Source organism: Bos taurus, chromosome 1, assembly GCF_002263795.3.
Source record: "Bos taurus isolate L1 Dominette 01449 registration number 42190680 breed Hereford chromosome 1, ARS-UCD2.0, whole genome shotgun sequence".
Taxonomy (NCBI): domain Eukaryota; kingdom Metazoa; phylum Chordata; class Mammalia; order Artiodactyla; family Bovidae; genus Bos; species Bos taurus.
This window is the reverse complement of record NC_037328.1, coordinates 55,354,695-55,373,944: the sequence shown is the minus strand read 5'-3', so window position 1 is coordinate 55,373,944 and position 19,250 is coordinate 55,354,695. Positions and strand designations below refer to the sequence as shown.

Sequence of the window (19,250 nt, the reverse complement as noted above, 5' to 3'; positions counted from 1 at the left end):
TGGAGATAAAAGGTAGAATTACTAGGAAGAGAGTTTGAGAAAGAAAGAATCAGATCATATTTTGAGCTGGTACTGGATGAAAAAAAAAAAAATGCTGCCAAATAGCAGCATGGTTTTGGATTGTTTTAACTGTGTATGTTCTTGGACTATGAACTTCCCTGACCACAATTTTCAAGTTTTCTACACATAATAATTGGATTGGATGAGTGGATTTGGTGAAATCTAGAAAAAGGTGTTGTGTACCACACCTGAGTCAGAGAGAAGATAGTGAATAAATTAAGTTTGGGTAAGACAAGACTGAAATAAGGAAGTGAAGAGAAGTAGTAACTCAAGGCCAGAGGTAATTATGAGGACCTAAACCCATGGGAGTTCCCTGGTGGCTCAGAGGTTAAAGCATCTGCCTGGAATCCAGGAGACCTGGGTTCGATCCCTGGGTCGGGAAGATCCCCTGGAGAAAGAAATGGCAACCCAATCCAGTACTCTTGCCTGGAGAAACCCATGGAGGGAGGAACCTGGTAGGCTACAGTCCATGGGGTCGCAAAGAATCGGACATGACTGAGTGACTTCACTTTCACTAAACCCATGGGAATTCACAAAAATCATGAAATTGTGGGTTAGTTAGCTTGTGCAATTCCATTCAAATTTCAAAGGAGAGTGTGGGCTTGGTTCCATATACTTATCTCTTTTAACACTGTGATCATGTGCCAAAAGCAGAGGTATAACTCCTATGTCTCTTGAGTCTCAGTTTTACATTCTTTCTATTATATGAACAGAGAAAAGTAGAGCAAAAGAATCCAGACTCATTCTGGATTTGGGAAACCAAGGTTGCTAGGTAAACAGCAGTGTCCTATCTTTAAGGTGACTTGGCCCAATGAATGGCGACATCCAGTGCTTCACCAAAGGAAAAAGAGCAGGGGGAGCATCGATCTCCCCACAGGCAATAAGGGGTGCATTGTTTTTCTGGAGAATTTAAAAGTAACAATAAAAAAATAAATAAATAAAAGTAACAACGAAATTGACTTAAAGTCAGCCCAGTCTTGTTGTTCTCATGCACCAGTGAATCTAACCAACGTCCATGATAAAATTCTTCCTGCTGCATCTAAGCTTTTAATCTCTCTCATCTTTGGTGTACCAGTGAACTTATCCATTTGGGAAAGGCATGTACACATATCCCCACTTCACTTTCTGCCACTTTGGTTTTTAGGAAAGACCTACATCAGAACCTGTTTTCCTTAACAGAATGAAATCTGAACAGGATTTTTGCTTTTATGCAAACAACAACATTATCACTGAGCATTTACTTTGCAGTGGGCCTGTTTTAGGAGAAGGCAATGGCACCCAACTCTAGTACTCTTGCCTGGAAAATCCCATGGATGGAGGAGCCTGGTAGGCTGCAGTCCATGGGGTCGCTAAGAGTCAGGCACGGCTGAGCGACTTTACTTTCACTTTTCACTTTCAAGCATTGGTGAAGGAAATGGCAACCCACTCCAGTATTCTTGACTGGAGAATCCCAGGGACAGAGGAGCCTAGTGGGCTGCCGTCTATGGGGTCACACAGAGTTGTACACGACTGAAGTGACTTAGCAGTAGCAGCAGCAGGGCCTGTTTTAGAAGCAATGAGCAGCCAGAGCCGGCAGGAGTGGCTCCACCAAGCTCTTTCCCCAGGAACTACATTCAGCATCCACATCAAGCTACCATAGCTTTGAACTGTGTCTGTGAGCATCTTGCTTTATTTATCTCGATTTATATTGTGCATCTGTTAGCAAGATGTGTCCTAGGTTAATTGCCGTTTTGCTTTATGCTATTTTGGCTCAAGAAAAGTTTCACAGTAATACTCTTTCAGATAGTGAAGAAAAACTGTCATCTACTTTCCTGTCTGCAAGACTAAACCCAAGTCATGGAATAAAAGCTACATGAAGCTGATGACTGTGATCAGAGTCTGGTAAAGCATCTCACTCCCAGGCACTAATATCTCATAGTGGTGAACTCCTTGCCAAGTATTTCAGTTGCTCTTTTGAGTTGGACTGCATCTATTTGCCTAAACGCCAATCTTTTCTATTCTATATCCTACCATTCTAGATTCTGTCCATCTCATATTCAAATTTCCCTCCTAATCTGAATTAGACAAATAAAATCACGTTAGTCAAAATATAAGCTCTCTGTGAATAGGAATAGTGTATGCTTTGCTTTTCTCTTTTTGAAAATTTTGTAAAAATTACATACAGTGAAACACACTAATCTTTTATGTGTAGTATGATGTTTTGAGTGTCTCTCAAATCTTTTTTCCAGTTTTTTTTTTAAGTCTTTATTGAATTTGTTACCATATCATTTCTGATTTTTATGTTTTGGTTTTCTGGCCATAAGGGATGTGATATCTTAGCTCCCTGACCAGGAATCAAACCTACATCTCCTACACTGGAAGATGAAGTCATAACTACTGGGCCACCAGGAAAGTTTCTCCCATTGCTTTTTATTGGGTAAGTTATTTTTTCAACAATGGGCATGAGGGATTATTTATGTATTCTGGATACTTATATTTTGTGACCACACCTTTTCCAGGTTCACAAGTTGAAGCCGCTTTGGCAGCCTAAATTCTGTCCTTCAACCATCAGAGCAGTGAGAACTCCACTTTCTCTTTGAATTATAGAAGCCTTGTATCCACAACTGACTAAGACATCTTCTTGGGGGTAAAGAGCATATAAACCTGGACCTCTTACTTTCTTTCAAGGCTCAAATCTTCTCCAGTTTCTGCACTTTCATCCACTCTCCTGTGGTTTTAAATAGCTTCAAACTTTTCTTTTTCTTCAGAATTTATGATTGTTATCTGTAGAAAGATTAGTCAATATATACTAATTTACCATTAACTGGAACAGGAATAGGTTCCTGCTTTTTTCCCTGTTTTATTCCCAGATACTTTAATAATTATTTTTGTATTGGGGGATTAAATAAATAACAATAAAGGAAAAATGCAATGTTTTGAAAAGCAGAGGGCAATAATCTGAATCGTGTCCCATCAAATTTCATATGTTCAAGTCTTAACTCCCAATGTGACTATATGTGGACACAGGACCTGAAAGGAAATTACTAAGGTTAAATGAGGCCATAAAAGTGGGGTCCCGATTCAGTATGACTAGTGTCCTTACAAGAAGAGATGTTAGAGAGCTTCCTGTCTCTCTGTGCATCCGAGGAAACAGTGAGAAATCAGGCAGTTATCTGCAAGACGGGAAGGGAGTTCTCACCAAGAACTGAATCGGCCACCACCTTGACCTTAGCCTTCTCAGTCTCCAAAACTGTGAGAAATAAATATCTGTTCTTTAAGCTAATTAGTTAGTGGTATTTTGTTATGGAAGCAGAGAAGAGTTTTTTTTTTTTTTTTCCCATCAAGCACACAGACAGAGTAAAGCCTAGATTAAACTATTTTGTTATATACCCAAACCAACTCACAGCATACTACCTACCATGTAATTTGGAGTGTGTAATTTAGTGTAATTCTTTACTCCCTGCATTAGTTGCATTTATATAACAGATTCCTCCATGCCTTAGAAGTTTAAAACAAGAAGCGTTTCTCATCTCCCAGTTTCTATGGGTGAGGAATGTAGACATAGTTTAGGGGAGTGCCTCTGGGTTAAGGTCTCATGAAGTGCAGTCCAGTCCGTATGTCAGCTGAAACCGTAGTCTCATCTGAAGTCTTCAATGGGGGGAATTTGCATTTAAGCTCAGTTACAACATAATTAATGGCTGAATTTCAGTTCCTTGCAGGATGCTGGACTGAGGGCCTTACTTCCTCACTGTTAGCCAGATCCTTTTTCAGTTCCTTACCATGTGGGCCTCTCCATATCTGACTGTCCTCAGACAGAGCAAATTGGAGAGAGCAAGAGCGAGACCAGGATGGGAGGCAGATACTTTTGTAAAATAACCTTCAAAGAGCTGTTCCATCACGTCTGCTGCATTATCTTTGTTAGAAGTGAGTCAGTGAGTTCTGGCCAAATGGAGGGATTAGATAGGAGCAAATATATAGGAGGTAAAGTTTATTAGAAGTCATCTTAGAAGCTGTCTACAGCATTTCCCTTACAGGCAAAATGAAGAATCATTAAAAATTTAAATATAAAAAATTAAATAGGCTTCCTGTCTTATTTGAGTCACTGCTATACTCTAAGGGAAAGAAAGATAAAAATAACACATCTCCTGTCTTCCTGGAGCTGGTGGTCTGCTTCAAGAGGTAGGACTGGGTAAACCTGATCAATGCTGTAAAAACTGTAGGAGTTGGAACAAGGAGAACTTTTTCAAGATGTAAAAAACGGTGCTTTCATAAAGTAGATAAAGCCGGGCTGTGTGTTAAAGAGACAGGACCAACCCAAGAGAGAAACCACCTTCCAGTCTGAGGCTGAAAACCTTGCAGGAGCTGCAGGCATTTGAATGACAAAGCCTGGGATCTGCCCTGGGGGGAGTAGCCAGGAATCAGGCAGAATTGAGGAGTCAGAAACCTGTAAGGTGAAGGGCTTGTTAGGCCATACTAAGGACTTGGAACTTTATTCAGTAAGTGGAGTGGAAACACTGAAGCACATGACCAGATATACAGTGTGAAGAACAGCCTAACCCAAATTCCATGTGTACTGCCGTGCCAATTATCAGGCCAACAAGGCGAGGAATACTGGTGGTTTAGTCGCTAAGTCATGTCTGACTCTTGCAATCCCATGGACTGTACCCTGCCAGGCTCCTCTGTCCATGGGATTTTCCAGGCAAGAATACTGAAGTGGGTTGCCATTTCCGTCTCCAGGGCATCTTCCTGACCCAGGGATCGAACCTAGGTCTCCTGCACTGCAGGCAGATTCTTTACCAACTGAGCTACCAGGGAATACCTAGAGGAATAGTTCTCATCTCCAGCTATACACCCTCCAAAACTCCCATCAGAATGACTAAGTCATAACCAGGTGGAAAGCTCTTTGTGAGTTCCTTTACTTCAAATCAAATCACACATCTCAGTGACAATGGACCATATTTCAATGACATGTAATTTCTCACAAGCACCACCTTTTGTTAAGTAACCTGAAGAATATAATTTAAATTCATTTCCAGAGAAGAATGAAAGGAAATAGTGGCATTTCTGCATAATGTTAACCACGATGCAGCTCAACCCATAGCTCTGTTATTTGCTTGCTAAATTCAATGAATCTCTAAATACTTTAATTACTTCCCCCACTGCCTTTTTCCCTCCATGGTACAAACTCTATGCCATTCATTTGTTAAAGCCTCCTTTGAAATTCATTTCTCATTTTCCCCCAAAGACTCATAGGCTTTTTATACAGAAGAGAAAAGAAGCAGTGAGGCATATAGTCCGTGATACTTAAAACTGGATGAGTCACCCCCAAGGAATGTCTGGGGTATGTTGTAGAAATCAGCTATGTGCCACAGTCCACAGTCTGGTGAAAAATCCAAACAACCCAAATTTTACTGAAATCCGTAATTTATACTTGCCTAACCTCCTTCTCTTCATGCTGAACCCAAGGGGCTTACCAATACTTACTAAATTTTCATTGTCATCAAAGGGCAATAACACGGTCCTTACAGTATTGTGTGACTCCTGATCATATGGTGCTCAACTGAGCAATGAAGATTTAAACAGTTTACATGTGTTGGGGCCCCATGCACAGTGAGCCTCACTCCAATATTCCTCAGAAAAATGCAAAATGACTGGGTCAAAACAACAGGAAATGAGGTCCATGTCACTCATATGCATAGAGATTATATGTCTCCCACCAAAGAAACAAAACTTTCTGCAAGACATTTTAACTTCAGAATCAAGTAGGAAAGCTGAGGTTAACTTCAAAACAATTCTTTTGTTCTAGATTACCATATTTTATGAATTTCTCTACAAAAAGATACTTTTTTTTTCTTCTTAATTTATAAGTGGTCCAGTATGAAGTTCAGATATCAGAACAAAAAAGATTCATTTTGTTACCTACATCTTCTTAGCTGGGATCACGTAGAGTTTAAAATTATTGTTTAATTATGACTAAGGAAAAGCAAACTTTTGGAAAGATTAAAGGATCTGGCATGGCCCTTCAGAGAAGTTAATTGCCAAGGAAACTTAGCAAGTATAATTTAGGCAAACTTGAATGATGACAGAGTAGAAACTGGCACAGAATCAGGTGACAACACAAAATTAAAGAGGCTAGCTCTAGTCCACTGCAGCTTATATATTTAGGTTTAGAAACATTTCTAAGATGTACAAAACTCCAGCATTTTGCCATCAGATATAAGTTAATATAGGAATTGCCAGAGTTCTAAAATTACAAACCTGAGAATAATTAAGAAACTATAACTTAGTAAGAACACCTATAAAATATTAAGATATTTTGGAAAGCTATTGACACCGAAAACTCATGTGGCCATTTTGTAGCAGAGAAATGGATGTATGTATGGAAAAAGGAACAGCCAGTGAAAGCCAGTTTTTACTGTTAGGTCATTTTCAGTTTATTGTTGGATATTTTCCTATCAAGACTTTTCACATGGAAATTAATGGGTTTCAGGCTTTAGATTTTTACTTTATGAGTACGTGATTGCTACCTCAAGTACAGGAATAGAATACAGATGGCTGGTAGAAATGTAATGTTAACTCCATCCTAAACTAAACTTTAGATTATAATATTCTTTTGTGTGAAGGAACAGAAACAAGGACCAATGTGATAAGGGTTTTCTCCTGTCCATTTCAATATTAGGAAACGAAAAAAGATAAAGTTGGCTCTACACATATAAATAGTAAAGGTGTGGTAAGACAGAGGTAAGCAGCATGTCCTTCCATTCCATGATTAACTCTTAATGCCTTCATAAAAGGAAGCAACAATAAGCATATTCTCCCAAGTCACTGATCTTAGGACTTTGGAGTTTCCATTTTCACATTCCTGTTTTCCCCTCCACCTGTAAGTTCTCTTTAGCCCCGCACATGCTCAGTCATTAAGTTAAGGTTTACCAACTGTGCTAAAAATACCCCTACTCATTACAGGTACCCTGCCACTTCATTTAAACTTTCTTACTTTGCGCATGAATTTGGATTTGAATAGTAGTCTCTAGTTTCAGTTCCTTGTTTACCACTTTATTTTTCTGCCCACCCCTGGCCTAAATAAGGGGTGCTTAGTTCTTTGAAGGTGGAAGTGCTAAAATTTCTGCATTTTTTCATTCAGATAAGACTATACTTCAGATAATATAAGAGGATCTCTGTTACTCCTGACTATTCCTCTCTGGGGAATCTCCTTTGCATCCAGTCTACACCATATTTCAAAGATGATAGACTTCACCAGCATGTTCCTGTATCTCTTCCCTTCCTATTACTCATGGTTATTACATGAAAACTGGCTCACTTCAGCCTCAGCTAATATCTCTACAAGCTTCTCCATTATTTTATGTCACTGTCTCTCACATTGTCCAACACCTTTTTTCTCATATCGTCTGCAAACTTGTTTCTCTGAAGAAGTAGTTAGTGACATCTATATTTCTCTACATTCCACCCTGTCTTCTCCCCACTGGAATCTTCTATCCTCTGGGCTAACCCACTCCTCTCCTCTGCTTAGTTCCTGAAGTGTCAAGTACCTGGTCCCTGGCTTCTAGCTCCTTCAGTTCATTTCTTTACAGAACATGAGTATATTTGCATTTGATCAGATTGGGCCTAGCACTGAATTTCTCTCAGAGCACTTAATTTATTTCCTTTTTTCTTTCTTTCTTTTTTCTCTTTCTTTATCTTCCTTTCTTTCTCTGCCTTTCTTTCATTTTCTTTTTCTCTTCTTGTTTCTTTTTACCTCCCTCCCTTCTCTCCTTCACTCTTTTCCTCTCTTCCCTTTTTCTTCTCTCCCTTTTTCCTTCCTCCCTTCCTTCTTTTTGTCTTTCCTTCCACCTTTGTCTCTCTGTAGGTATGAAATAAAGTCTGATTACTTGATTCTGTCAACCAAGACATCCATTATGTTTCTCCCACTTCTTCCCAACTTCATCCCATAGTCTCATGTGACATCTTTTTCAGGTTTTACAAGAAATTTAAGCACATTCAAAGTAAATTTTCTTCAGGATCAGAAGGAATTAGGAGTGAAGAATCATATTGTACAATTTGTAGTGTTCTTCCAATTCCTCAGTGTTTACTCCTTTTTCACTCAATTTCTCTGCCCCTTAATCCTTCATCTAAGGATTCCTTGTTTGCTTCCAATCCCGCAAGTCAGAGTGATATCTTTCTTCATCTTAAGCCTAGGAATGGGCTCCTGGAGACTAGGTCATTACTAAAGTGGACTTACTATTGTTAACCAGATTTCTGTGAGAAAATTAGACATTCCTAAAAAATACTCCAAACAGTGGAGATACAAAAATGAAAAGTAGATCTTGGACCCCAAGTCCCTAGACTCTTTCTCTTTAGGTAAACATTGAACTAGGCATCTTTCTAGGAGTATTCCATGGCTATTTAAATATGAATGTGTACATGTCCTTTCAAAAACACAAATTGTAGCACAGTGATTGACTATTCAGCTCAGAGTTTTGTTGTTGTTATTGTCATAAAGTTTCACAGTGTCTCTCTTTTTCTCTCTTTCCCTCACTCTTTTCCTCTCTTCCCTTTTTCTTCTCTGTTTCCCTTTTTCCTTCCTCTCTTCCTTCATTTCATCCTTCAGCAAGAGCAGCTATTTTGGAAGAGTTCATCAAGTTGCAGTGTTAAATTTGTTTGGCACCAGGGAACAACATACTTATTTCACTTCAGCTCAGTTCAGTTCAGTCGCTCAGTCGTGTCCGACTCTTTGTGACCCCATGAATCACAGCACGCCAGGCCTCCCTGTCCATTACCAACTCCTGGAGTTCACTCAAATTCACGTCCATTGAGTTGGTGATGCCATCCAGGCATCTCATCCTCTGTCGTCCCCTTCTTCTCCTGCCCCCAATCCCTCCCAGCATCAGGGTCTTTTCCAATGAGTCAACTGTTCGCATGAGGTGGCCAAAGTACTGGAGTTTCAGCTTCAGCATCAATCCCTCCAATGAACATCCAGGACTGATCTCCTTCAGAATGGACTGGTTGAATTTCCTTGCAGTCTAAGGGACTCTCAAGAGTCTTCTCCAACACCACAGTTCAAAAGCATTAATTCTTTGGTGCTCAGCTTTCTTCACAGTCCAATTCTCACATCCATACGTGACCACTGGAAAAACCATAGCCTTGATTAGACGGACCTTTGTTGACAAAGTAATATCTCTGCTTTTGAATATACTATCTACGTTGGTCATAACTTTCCTTCCAAGGAGTAAGCGTCTTTTAATTTCATGGCTGCAGTTACCATCTGTAGTGATTTTGGAGCCCCCCAGAATAAAGTCTGACACTGTTTCCACTGTTTCCCCATCTATTTCCTATGAGGTGATGGGATCAGATGCCATGATCTTAGTTTTCTGAATGTTGAGCTTTAAGCCAATTTTTCACTCTCCTCTTTCACTTTCATCAAGAGGCTTTTTAGTTCCTCTTCACTTTCTGCCATAAGGGTGGTGTCATCTGCATGTTTGAGGTTATTGATATTTCTCTCAGCAATCTTGATTCCAGCTTGTGCTTCTTCCAGCCCAGCGTTTCTCATGATGTACTCTGCATAGAAGTTAAATAAGCAGGGTGACAATATACAGCCTTGACGTACTCCTTTTCCTATTTGGAACCAGTCTGTTGTTTCATGTCCAGTTCTTTGATTGTATGGATCACAATAAACTGTGGAAAATTCTTCAAGAGATGAGAATATCAGACCACCTGACCTGCCTCTTGAGAAACCTACATGCAGGTCAGGAAGCAACAGTTAGAACTGGACATGGAACAACATACTACTATACCTTAATTCTCGTTGTAACAGTATGCCATGGTGCTATTTTTTAAATCATCACTCTAAATCAATCTCTTAATCTTTTTATTCTGGAAGAACACTCAAAACTCAGGAAAGTCCTGCATAAAGTTATGATATCTATATCTCACAGTATATCTGATCGATCAGTACATTGTAGATCAAAAAATCTTATAGTGAATGCCAGTGTTCTTTTGCATCAGGATACCATTTTCAAATATGGTTCTATTTATTATAGCTAACTTATTAGCCTGTTCATTTTGTATGATTCCACCCTCTACAAAGATTATAATTGCTAACACAAGTGGCTGCTGTAGGTGTAAGAAGCTTTAACTTTTCATTAAAAAAAAAATCCTACTTAAGTTTTTTAACCTTATCCATGTTAATCTAAAAGTGTCATTGTGTTTTTCTTCATTGTGTTTGTGAATGAGATGAGGTGTATAACAGATTCAAGCACAGTATTTTTTGTTTAAAAATGGAAGGGAATGGATATGTGTTTATGCATTGGGCTGGTGGTTTTGATGTGCACCTGAGACCTCACACATTGTTAATTGGCTATACTCTGATAGAAAATAAAAAGACTTTAAAAAAGACCCATAAGACTTTTTAAAAAAGTGAAAGGGATTTTAGTCAAATTTTTTAGAAAAAATAATAGGTTAATTTTACTTTTCACAATGTTTTTTCTTCCCATCTTATAAGTTTTACATAGTCATAAGGTATGCATAACAAATTTCTGTTAAACAACTGTCTCAAGACAAAATGACATTTATTTCTTGTAAAAGAAGGCTTGGTAGATTTCAATTTCAACACAAGCCACCATTTGATTTAATTAAGGCTATTTGCAATATGAAAATCTATTAACAATATGAATAATAAAACTTTAAAGTCATAATCCAAAGCACTGAGGAAAAATATAATATATGATGCAAATTTTATATAAATTAAAAAAATACATTTTCTAATCAGACATATAAGACTCCAATATAGGCTTAGAATTATCAAAATATAAACAAGTTGATTATTTGATCTTATTTATGAATCTACATATGATAAAAAGTAATACTTGAAGCTAAATGTGAAGAAGTAAAATTTTACTTTTAGTCTAAAATCTGTATGTTTTATTTTTGCTTTGTGTTTTTGCTGCAAAAATTCTCACTTTATGATTAAAAATGATATAAACACACAAGATAACATTTTCAACAAAAATGAGACAATTTGTATCATGCTTTTGATACTTGATCAGCAAGAAGTTTACACAAACATGAAAGAAACTGAAAAGCAAAGCAAACCATTCACTGCTATCTTATAATGGCAGGATACTTTTGTTTTGCTTTCAGAAGCCCAGAACTTTTCCAGAATTCAGTCAATTTTGTCTTTACTGCCAGGTTAAATCTAGCTCATTAAGTTCTTTGTCTCTCAAATTCACATTCTTCAGCTGAGAAGACTATTCAAAGATAGATTCCTTCACTGGGTCATACATAAAGACTGTTCAAGAGGGTCTACCATATTCTAAAGAGTTTGGGAGGAATTCCCTGGTGGTCCAGTGGTTAGGACTCAGTGCTTTCACTGCTGTGGTCTGGGTTCAATCCCTGGTCAGGGAGCTAAGATCCTGCAAGCTTTGCAATCTGGTCAAAAACAAATAAACAGAAATTTTGGTTCTCAATAGGGTTTGAAACTTGCTGAACTTTTTCCTTACTCTCAGGCCCAAGCAGCAAATGAAACATTTTATGGTTTCTTTTGCAACATGGTTGTTTATAAATACTCCATTTCCCTTGATATCCAAGAATTGCATTCCTTGAAGTCTAAACATTTTTCTCCAGGACCTTGCTGAGATATATACAAATGGTTTATGTGATGAAAAAATGCCTTCCAAGTTCTGCATATCAGTGTTGTGTAGTCATGCTTCATCTTCAAAGCATTTCCGCAAAATCTGGCTAATTTCTTGATAGCACTTCTGCAAGTATACTTTCAGTTAAAACATCCTGTTGAGAAGCATTCACAGTTTTCTAGAATATTCTTAAATGAAATAGTTTTGATTTATGAAAAAACAACCATTTTTGGGCCATTACCTGAACTTCTATCCTTCCATCTCCAACACTATTTGACTCTAGCACTTTTCTGATGTGATAAAAATAGCATGTTATGATAGTATTTTCTTTTTTCACATGAGAGACAAAAATGTCTAACAGAGGACCATTGGTACAGATGCCACGTCAGTTTATCCAAGGCACATACTGTGTTTTAAAAAATGAAGAGATGTTTGCTTTTGGGGATCAGCTTTTCACAACAGAGAAAAATTATAAAATTCATAATTATTTTTGAATCTTGCAAATGCTAAAATATGACATTTACCGGACTTCCCTTGTAGTCCAGTGGTAAGGAATCCACCTGTCAAAGCAGGGATCATGGGTTTGATCCCTAGTCTGGGAAGATTCCACATGCCATGGGACGACTAAGCCTGTGTGCCGTATGCTCTAACACCCATGTTCTGCAATAAGAGAAGCCACTGCAATGAGAAGTCCTGAGTACAACAACTAAACAAATAGCTCTCGCTCACCTCTACTAGAGAAAAGCTCACGTAGCAATGAAGACCCAGAACAGCCAAGAAAACAAAAATAAATATTAAAAAGTCTTTGACAAATGACATTTACTCATGAAACCTGTTGACAAGTAAACATATTGGATAAGCCATTGGTTTCTAGTTTATTGCACAAAATCTTTTTAGCATCATGTGACTTGCCATAAGTAAATTAGCTTATACAATTTGTGATTGAGGTCTTCATTTTCTTCAGCATGAACTTTATCAGAATACTCTTTTATCAGATCAAATCATTCACTCAGTCGTGTCTGACTCTTTGCGACCCCATGAATCGCAGCACGCCAGGCCTCCCTGTCCATCACCAATTCCCGGAGTTCACTCAGACTCACGTCCATCGAGTCAGTGATGGACTCATCACTCGTCAGCCATCTCATCCTCTGTCATCCCCTTCTGCTCCTGCCCCCAATCCCTCCCAGCATCAGAGTCTTTTCCAATGAGTCAACTCTTCGCATGAGGTGGCCAAAGTACTGGAGTTTCAGCTTTAGCATCATTCCTTCCAAAGAAATCGTAGGGCTGATCTCCTTCAGAATGGACCGGTTGGATCTCCTTGCAGTCCAAGGGACTCTCAAGAGTCTTCTCCAACACCACATTTCAAAAGCATCAATTCTTCGGCGCTCAGCCTTCTTCACAGTCCAACTCTCACATCCATACATGACCACAGGAAAAACCATAGCCTTGACTAGACGAACCTTTGTTGGCAAAGTAATGTCTCTGCTTTTGAATATGCTATCTAGGTTGGTCATAACTTTCCTTTTAGGACAGATCTAAATTTCTCTTCTTCTCTCATATACCGTATCATCAAACATGAACACACTGGATCTTCAGAAATCTTGGTAAAATAGAAAATAGTAATGAGTTTCCCCCATGGCTCGGTGGTAAAGAATCCACCTGTGATGCAGGAGACTCAGGTTTGATCCCTGGCCCGGGAAAATGCCCTGGAGAAGGAAATGGCAACCTGCTCCAGTTTTCTTGCCTGGAGAATCCCATGGACAGAGGATCCTGGTGGGCTACAATCCATGGGTTGCAAAGAGTGGGACACAACTTAGTGACTAAAAGACAACAGCAAAAACAAAAGAAATATAAAATAGAGAGATATAAAAATAACTAAATGAAATGTATTGCAAAAAAATTAAAAACTGTACCATTACAATTCATTTCTAATCTACACAAGTCATGTATTGCAATGTGTTCAACAACAGACAAGAGGCAAATGAAGCTAAGGATATCATGATTTTTTTCTTTATAATGAAAATTTCCCTCATAATTCCATTACACTAATAGAGCTTGTTCATGCCTGCAAATCTGGCAATTATGTATAACAAGAAATTGAGAAAAATAATTTGGGAAGGAGAGGTTTTTATCATCAACCTAACATCATCCCCTTCTTATAATATAGAAAGCACTAATTTGCCAACAGCTTTCTGTGCCAAAAATGGAGAATGGAATCAACCAAATACACAGCTCTGCTATTTTATTCCATATGGAGTCAATAAAGAAATTCATAATAAAGCTGCATGGTCACTGTGCATCACTTTGTGCATAAGCATTACAACTTTTGAAACTCAAAATTTATGTTTATTCCAAAAAACTGCTCTCTACTGGGGAACCCGTTAACAGCATCTCATAGTACCCTAGAGTTTTACAGAAGCTACTTATGAAGTCTACTGTAGGAAAACAGTTTTGAAAAAATTTTACACTTATTTCCTTCTCCAAGGGATCTTCCCAACCCAAGGAATGAACCTGGATCCCTTGCATTGCTGACAGATTCTTTACCATCTGAGCCACCAAGGAAGCCCTCCAGTTATCTATTGAAATGCAATAGGCTATGTCAAAATATAGTATCTTCAAACAGTTTATTATTCTTTCTCACACTTTTTGGTTGACTGGGTCAGCTGGCCAGTTCTTGTTTGGGATCTCTGTTATGATTACAGTCAAATGATAGCTGAGCTGGAGTTATCTGAAGTTTTCTCTACTCACATATCTGTCAGGTGGCCTGGGATGCTGGAGCACATGGGTGTTGGCTGACTATCTTTGCTCTTCCTGTGACTATGTGGCTCTCTGAGGCCTCCTTACTTAGCAATTCCTAAAGCCAGCTGACATTCATTTGGAATTTGGCTCCACATCTCAGGGGGAGGGATAACAAAGATTCTTTAACCATCTTTTATCTACCATATACTAATTGTTTATCTAAGGATCCAGATTTGTAGAATTCTTTTATCTTTTGAAAGTGAGAAGGAAACTGAGACTTGGAGCAGTTAAGAGACTTGCTACCAAGGTCCTTCAGTAAATTAGTGGCAGAGAAGTGAAAATAATTATATACAAATTCCTTAATTTTTTGAATAGCAAATCCTCCATTTGTAGAGTGTTTTTAAAGTGAATACTATATCCCGAATGTTAAAATCTACCAGAATGACATTTTAAAGATTCTTGTTTATGTGCATCAGTAGCTTTTGTGCAAATGAAATATTTTCTCAATTTAATGTTTTCTTTTTTCATTTCCAAATCTCCTAGTTTTTAATCTCTGATATTCTAGAGACATGTTACAAAAAGCTACTGCACATATAATTTTCTCAGTGGTGATTTTATCCCACTGATTCTACAGACTGAAATTGCTATTTGCCCTTATCTTCTGAAAATTAAACTGTAATGTCAAGTAGATAGTGCAAAGGTTTGGCTATTTAACATATTTTACTCATGAAAATCCACTTAAATCTCAACAAGCAGAAGTTGAAATGTTAGCACTTTTGGCTCCATACTTTTATTTTAAAATGATTCAAGGGGGAAAAAAGAGAAGATAAAGGTGTTTTCTAGAGCATATTAATGTGAATTTCCTGAGGAATAAAGCTGCCTTCTTTGGGCCTTCATCTAGGGTTTTTCTCTATTTTCTTCTTACCCAAATCTGTTTTCCCCATGTTTTTTTTGGGGGGGGCGGGGTATGTTTTGCTGCTTTGGGGAGTACTTCTCAAGGATTCTTATTTTGTTAGGAAGAAGCTTGATGCTTTTTTTGGGGGTCACTTGCCAGGGGATAATTGCTTAGAGTTTCCCATTTAATTCCTGATGATGATGGTGCCAGGACAAACAGCCTCTTTTTTTGTCTTTCTGTAGTTGCCCCTGCAATATGTAAAGACATCTTGTTTCAACTTTTCTAACGTTGGCATGGATTTTTAATATCTGTGTGCATGTGCATGCTGAGTGCTAAGTTCCTTTAGTCATGCCCGACTCCTTGCGACCCCATGCACTGTAGCCCACCAGGCTTCTCTGTCCATGGGATTCTCCAGGCAAGAATACTAGAGTGGGTTGCCCTTTTCTGGGGGATCTTTTGAACCCAGGGATTGAATCCATGACTCGCATGTCTTCTGCAGTGGCAGGAGGTTCTTTACCACTAGCACCACCTGGGAATCCCATGAAGATAAAATTCCTTCATCTGTCAAGTGAAAATGCACAGTACATTTCCCAGAAATTAAATTCTAATCAAAGCGAAAGACCAAACTCTGCAGCAAAATTAGAACTCCTTGGCTTAAAATAAATTAACATTTACACTTCTTTGCTTAAGAAAACTTTATAAAAATAATTATGACATTTATTGTATGATATCACTTTCTTATTTATAAAGTAAGTTCAAATAGGCCATTTATTGGAATATCACCTGTATAACTGGCCTAGCTCATGGCACAATTTTCTGATTTTAATTTTATAAGGAGAGATAAAAAAGTCTTCCTCAGTGATCAGTGCAAAGAAAAAGAGGAAAACAACAGAATGGGAAAGACTAGAGATCTCTTCAAGAAAATTAGAGATACCAAGGGAACATTTCATGCAAAGATGGGCACAATAAAGGACGGAAATGATATGGACCTAACAGAAGCAGAAGATATTAAGAAGAGGTGCCAAGAACACACAGAATAACTGTACAAAAAAAATCTTCATGACCCAGATAATCATGATGGTGTAATCACTCACCTAGAGCCAGACATCCTGGAATGTGAAGTCAAGTGGGCCTTAGAAAGCATCACTATGAACAAGGTAGTGGAGGTGATGTAATCCCAGTTAAGCTATTTCAAATCCTGAAAGATGATGCTGTGAAAGTGCTGCACTCAATATGTCAGCACACTTGGAAAATTCAGCAGTGGCCACAGGACTGGAAAAGATAAGTTTTCATTCCAACCCAAAGAAAGGCAATGCCAAAGAATGCTCAAACTACTACTCAATTGCACTCATCTCACATGCTAGTAAAGTAATGCTAAAAATTCTCCAAGCCATACTTCAATAGTACGTGAACTGTGAACTTTCAGATGGTCAAGCTGGTATTAGAAAAGGCAGAAGAACCAGAGATCAAATTGCCAACATCCGCTGAATCATCAAAAAAGCAAGAGAGTTCCAGAAAAATATCTATTTCTGTTTTATTGACTATGCCAAAGCCTTTGACAGTGTGGGTCACAATAAACTGTGGAAAATTCTTAAAGAGATGGGAATACCAGGCAACCTTACCTGCCTCTTGAGAAATCTACATGCAGGTCAGCAAGCAACAGTTAGAACTGGACATGGAACAACAGACTGGTTACAAATCAGGAAAGGAGTACAATATATAGTCAAGGCTGTATATTGTCACTCTGCTTATTTAACTTATATGCAAAATACATCGTGAGAAATCTGGGCTGGATTAAACACAAGCTGGAATCAAGATTGCTAGGAAAAACATCAATCACCTCAGATATGGAGATGATATCACCCTTATGGCAGAAAGTGAAGAACTAAAGAGCCTCTTGATGAAAATGAAAGAGGAGAGTGAAAAAGTTGGCTTAAAGATCAACATTCAGAAAACTAAGATCACGGCATCCGGTTCCATCCCTTCATGGCAAATAGATGGGGAAACAATGGAAACAGTGGCTGACTTTATTTTTTTGGGCTCCAAAATCACTGCAGGTGGTGACTGTAGCAATGAAATTAAAAGATGCTTACCCCTTGGAGGGAAAGTTATGACCAATCTAGACAGCATATTAAAAAGCAGAGACATTACTTTGCCAACAAAGGTCTGTCTAGTCAAGGCTATGGTTTTTCCAGTAGTCATCTATGGATGTGAGAGTTGGACTATAAAGAAAGCTGAATGCCGAAGAATTGATGCTTTTGAATTGTGGTGTTGGAGAAGACTCTTGAGAGTCCCTTGGACTGCAAGGAGATCCAACCAGTCCATCCTAAAGGAAATCAGTCCTGAGCGTTCATTGGAAGGACTGATGTTGAAGCTGAAACTCCAATATTTTGGCCACCTGATGAGAAGAACTGACTTGTTTGAAAAGACCCTGATGCTGGGAAGGATTGAAGGCAGGAGGAGAAGGGCACGACAGAGGATGAGATGGTTGAATGGCATTATCGACTCAATGGATATGAGTTTGGGTAAACTCTGGGATTTGGTGATGGACAGGGAGGCCTGGCATGCTGCACTCCACGGGCTCACAAAAAGTTGGATGGGACTGAGTGGCTGAACTGAACTGAACTGATGTCTTGTTAATTTCCCAATAGGAGAAAATTAACTGTTTAGTTGATAAGTTTTTCTATAGTTTTATTTCTCATTTTAAGTTATGATATTAACATTATGATCATGTTTATTGTGAATTAGTTACTCTGATCCTGATTGTCTTTAGGTTTACTGGCAAAGTCTAGTTTCTAGATTTGTGAAGCTGTGAACTTGACTCTAGACTGTTGTTTCTTCCACTGTCCTAATGGCTTTCATTATTAGAATCACCTGGTGTGGCTACAGAAAAAGCCATCCTTAGCTCTTTCCCCGACCCATCAAATAAAATTCTCTTCTAGGACAGGCTAGGAACTTACTTTTAGACAGATTCCCCTGGTGATACTTGTACACAAAGAAGGCCAAGAATTACCACATCCTATTATGTTGACTCCATAAAGAAAAATGGAAAAAGTATATAAGTAAGCTTTTTTATGTCCCAGGCATTAGAGCAAATATAGGGGACATATGATTGCATAAGGTAGAGCTCTGTCTTCAAGGAATACATAAAAATAGTGTATCAGTAGTCATATATCTTGGACTTCCCTCATGGCTCAGATGGTAAAGCGTCTGCCTACAATGTGGGAGAGCCAGGTTCAGATCCCTGGGTCAGGAAGATCCCCTGGAGAAGGAAATGGCAACCCACTCCAGTACTCTTACCTGGAAAATCCCATGGACGGTTGAGCCTGGTAGGCTACAGTCCATGGGGTTGCAAAGAGTCAGACACAACTGAGCAACTTCACTTTCACTTTCTTCTATATATCTTAGTGGCTTTTTAAATAAAGTTCTATCAAGGAATAGAGAAAAGAGAAAGTAATTTTTTGTTTGTCAGAAAAAGATAAACTTTCTATGGAGAGTTTCTGAGTCAAGATCTTGAGAAATAGCCAGATTTGATATATTATAGATAATGAGATTATAAAACTTTCTCTAATGCAGAAAGAAAAATCTCAAGGAATATGAATGACAAATTATACAGATGGAGTAGCTTTAAAGATTTTGAATAACTTTCCTGGGAAGAGAATTAGGAACAGAAGGAAAGAAAAGGCTCTGAACCAGAGTTTTTAACCAGAAAAATGAGGAGTGGATGCTGGGCATGGGGAATTGTTCAAAGTCTCTGGGGGAGTCGTCCATTTGCCATGTCCAACATTCTCACCTGTCCCAAGGTGGGAATGGTTATTGTATATAACAGAGTGAGGTTGTGGAAGAGAGAAGCTTAATAACATTTACTTAGGATTCTTACACACATCTGATCTCCTGTTTGAGATCTACTGATCTGGGAAACAGTGTTTGCCTAACATTTAGGCTGTCAATAC

The 19,250-nt window shown here is 38.4% G+C and overlaps 1 non-coding gene across 1 annotated transcript; it reads left to right on the top strand.

Annotated features, from left to right (window-relative positions):
- Positions 1–11,364: 11,364 nt before the first annotated feature.
- TRNAE-UUC (transfer RNA glutamic acid (anticodon UUC)) lies at positions 11,365–11,436 on the top strand. Its single transcript has one exon. It is a non-coding gene; the product is annotated as a tRNA-Glu (tRNA).
- The last annotated feature ends 7,814 nt before the right edge of the window (positions 11,437–19,250 follow it).